The sequence below is a fragment of the Rhinoraja longicauda genome, chromosome 39 (genome assembly GCF_053455715.1).
Source record: "Rhinoraja longicauda isolate Sanriku21f chromosome 39, sRhiLon1.1, whole genome shotgun sequence".
Taxonomy (NCBI): domain Eukaryota; kingdom Metazoa; phylum Chordata; class Chondrichthyes; order Rajiformes; family Arhynchobatidae; genus Rhinoraja; species Rhinoraja longicauda.
Window position 1 is genome coordinate 14,859,226 of NC_135991.1, and position 4,191 is coordinate 14,863,416.

Consider the following 4,191-nt stretch of genomic DNA (forward strand, 5'->3'; position numbering starts at 1 on the left):
AATGTGAGGGGTAACCTTTTCACACAATGGGTGGTGGATGTATGGAACAAACTGCCTGAGGAGGTATTTGAGGCAGGGGCTATCCCAATATTTGTGAAACAGTTAGACAGGTTGGGTACATGAATAGGACAGGTTTGGTGGGATATGGACCAAATGCAGACAGGTGGAACTAATGTAGATGGGGCCTGTTTGCTGGTGTGGGCAAGTTGGGCCGAAGTGCCTGATTCCACACCATATCACTCTATGACTCTATGAGTACAGGGTTGAACTACCTCCTCTGGCAGTTCGTTCCACACCCCCCCCCCCCACCCTTTGTGTGAAAAATACCCCTCAGGTTCCGATTAAATACCCCCCCCTCATCTTAAAGCTAGCGCCCCTGGTTCTTGATTCCCCTTCTCTGTGCATCTACCAGATATATTCCTCTCATTATATTGTCCAGCTGTAGAAGATCATCCCTCATCCTCCTGCAGCAAGGGATATAGTACTAGCCTATATGCACCAAGGGATATAGTACTAGCCTATATGCAACAAGGGATATAGTACTAGCCTATATGCACCAAGGGATATAGTACCAGCCTATATGCACCAAGGGATATAGTACTAGCCTATATGCACCAAGGGATATAGTTTTAGCCTATATGCACCAAGGGATATAGTACCAGCCTGCTGAACCTGTCCCTCCAGATCAGGCCCACTGTTCCTGGTAACATCCTCGTAAATCTCCTCTATCACCTTTCCAGATTGACACCATCTTTCCTGTATCATGGTGCCCACAACAGAACACAGTATTCCAAATGCGGCCTCACCAACGTCTTACACAACGGCAACATAACCTCCGTATATCTATACACAATGCTATGACCGTAGACGGCCAATGTTACAAAAGTCTTTTTGACCACACTATCAACCTGTGACGCTACATTCAATACACGATGTACCTGTCGTCCTAGATCGCTCTGCTCTGCAGTTCATTCACCTTTCTGCATCGGTTCCAGGTCATCGGTACAGACACTTCTGAACTCACTGATGGTTTCACTTCCCATGTGCGTCTGATTGTGAATACATTTGCACTACAGGTGAACATCCAAATAAAGAATAATTAAGACTTAACTGCTCCTCCAAGTGCAGCGCTCTCCTCAGTCGTACTTCAAATATCTGCGAGGCCCTTTTGTGTAGTTCTGGTCACCATATTACACAAATGATGTCCTATTGCCAGAGGCAGTGCGGAACAGATTCACCAGGATGTTATCTGGAATGGACAGCGTTAGTTTGAGGACAGATTTGATCAGGTGGGATTGATCTCATTGGAGAAATAATGCAGAGGGACGACCTTACTGAGGCTTGTAAAATTATGTCAACTACAGCAGGTTGAGTAGACGGTCACAGTTATTTCCCAGGCTGGGAGAATCTAAACCTAGAGAACGTACGTTTAATCGAAAGGGGAGAGATTTAAGGGAATTCTGACTTCAACGATGGAACAATATTTTCTTTTGAGGCGGTGGGGACAGATACCATCACACCAAATAAACAGCATTTGGACAGCCGTTTGTTTCGGATGGAAATGGACGGATATGGGACAAATACAGGTGGATGAGATTACCGTAGATAGGCATCTCGGTCTGCACGGACGAGTCGGGTCGAAGGGCCTGTTTCCCTGCTGTTCCCATGACTGGAATCAGAGGTTCTGTCATCTCTAATGTGCTCTGTCATCGGTCTCCCCAGTTGTAGCCACATAGCAGACACATCACTGACTGCACAACAGTGGCGATACTGTATTGGGTGGTGGTGTCATCAACAACGGAGGCACATTGTTCATTTCCCTCGCAAGTGTGCAACATGTTCTTCACTCTCCTCAAACTAAACTCCAGCCTGGAAATCCGAGGAATTAAACGCCATTAGGTGTCGAATTTTATCAAACTTGCAGTTTAAGCAACAACATGATATAAATGCCTGTCATACACGTTGGTCATTTTAATATGTCTCTGATCATTGAAGTGTTTTTTTCAGTTTCTATGTGTGCCAGTTATACACAGCGGGAAGGGAGAAATGCTCTCTTGTATTAATGAATAAATAGGCACAGAAATACAGACTGAGTGTGTGTGAGAGTTTGCTTAAATTCACTGGAATTTAGGATGAGAGGGTATCTTGTAGAACATATACAATTTTGTGGAAGGATCTCCACCCATTCCTTCTCCACAGAGGTACTGCCTGTCCCGTTGAGTTACTTCGGCTTTTTGTGTCTGTCTTCGGTTTAAACCAGCATCTGCAGTTCCTTCTTACACATATACAATTCTTAAGGGTTGGACAGGTTAGATGCAGGAAAAATGTTCCCGATGTTGGAAGAGTCCAGAACAGGGATCACAGTTTAAGAATAAGGGGTAGCTCAATTGTTACTGAGATAAGGAAAAACTGAAGAATGGGAACAGAAGTTCTAGAGGGGAAAAGAAATTAAGGGCAGGGCCATTTGTGACCGATGTGAGAGGGGAGGTAAATACAGAGGTTAAAGTGTTGTACTTAAATGCGCGTAGTATAAAAAATAAAGTGGATGAGCTTGAGGCTCAGTTAGTCATGGGCATGTATGATGTTGTCGGGATCACTGAGACATGGCTACAAGAGGACCAGGGCTGGGAACTGAATATTCAGGGGTACACAACGTATAGAAAAGACAGACAGGTGGGTAGAGTGGGTGGGGTTGCTCTGATGGTAAGGAATGATAGTCATTCCCTTGCAAGGGGTGACTTAGAATCAGATGTTGAATCAGTATGGATAGAAATGAGAAATTGTAAGGGTAAAAAGACCCTAATGGGAGTAATCTATAGGCCCCCAAACAGTAGCCTCGACATAGGGTGCAAGTTGAATCAGGAGATAAAACTGGCGTGTCAAAAATGTAATGCTACAGTGGTTATGGGAGATTTCAACATGCAGGTAGACTGGGAAAATTAGGTTGGAAATGGACCCCAGGAAAGAGAGTTTGTAGAGTGCCTTCGAGATGGATTCTTAGAACAGCTTGTACTGGAGCCTACCAGGGAGAAGGCTATTCTGGATTTAGTGTTGTGTAATGATCCTGATCTGATAAGGGGACTAGAGGTAAAAGAGCCATTAGGAGGCAGTGATCACAACATGATACGTTTTACTCTGCAAATGGAAGGGCAGAAGGGAAAATCGGAAGTGTCAGTATTACAGTATAGCAAATGGGATTACAGAGGCATGAGGTAGGAGCTGGCGACTGGCCAAAATTGACTGGAAGAAGGCCCTAGCAGGGAAGACGGTAGAACAGCAATGGCAGGTATTCCTGGGAATAATGCATGAGGTTGCAGGATCAATTTATTCCAAAGAGGTGGAAAGACTCTAAGGGGAGTAAGAGACACCTGTGGCTGACAAGGGAAGTCAGGGACAGCATAAAAATTAAGGAGAGGAAGTATAACATAGCAAAGAAGGGTGGGAAGACAGAGGATTGGGACTCTTTTAAAGAGCAACAAAAGTTAACTAAAAAGGCAATACATGGAGAAAAGATGAGGTACGAGGGTAAACTAGCCAATAATATAAAGGAGGATAGCAAAAGTTTTTTTAGGTACGTGAAGAGGAAAATAATATTCAAGGCAAATGTGGGTCCCTTGAAGACAGAAGCAGGGGAATTTATTATGGGGAACAAATAAATGGCAGACGAGTTAAACCGTTACTTTGGATCTGTCTTCACTGAGGAAGATACACACAATCTCCCAAATGTTCTAGGGGCCGGAGAACCTAGGGTGATGGAGGAACTGAAGGAAATCCACATTAGGCAGGAAATGGTTTTGGTTAGACTGATGGGACTGAAGGCTGATAAATCCCCAGGGCCTGATGGTCTGCATCCCAGGGTACTTAAGGAGGTGGCTCTAGAAATAGTGGAAGCATTGGAGATCATTTTTCAATGTTCTATAGATTAAGGATCAGTTCCTGTGGATTGGAGGATAGCAAATGTTATCCAACTTTTTAGGAAAGGAGGGAGAGACAAAACGGGTAATTATAGACCAGTTAGTCTGACATCAGTGGTGGGGAAGATGCTGGAGTCAATTATAAAAGACGAAATTGCTGAGCATTTGGATAGCAGTAACAGGATCATTCCGAGTCAGCATGGATTTACGAAGGGGAAATCATGCTTGACAAATCTACTGGAATTTTTTGAGGATGTGACTAGGAAAATTGACAGGG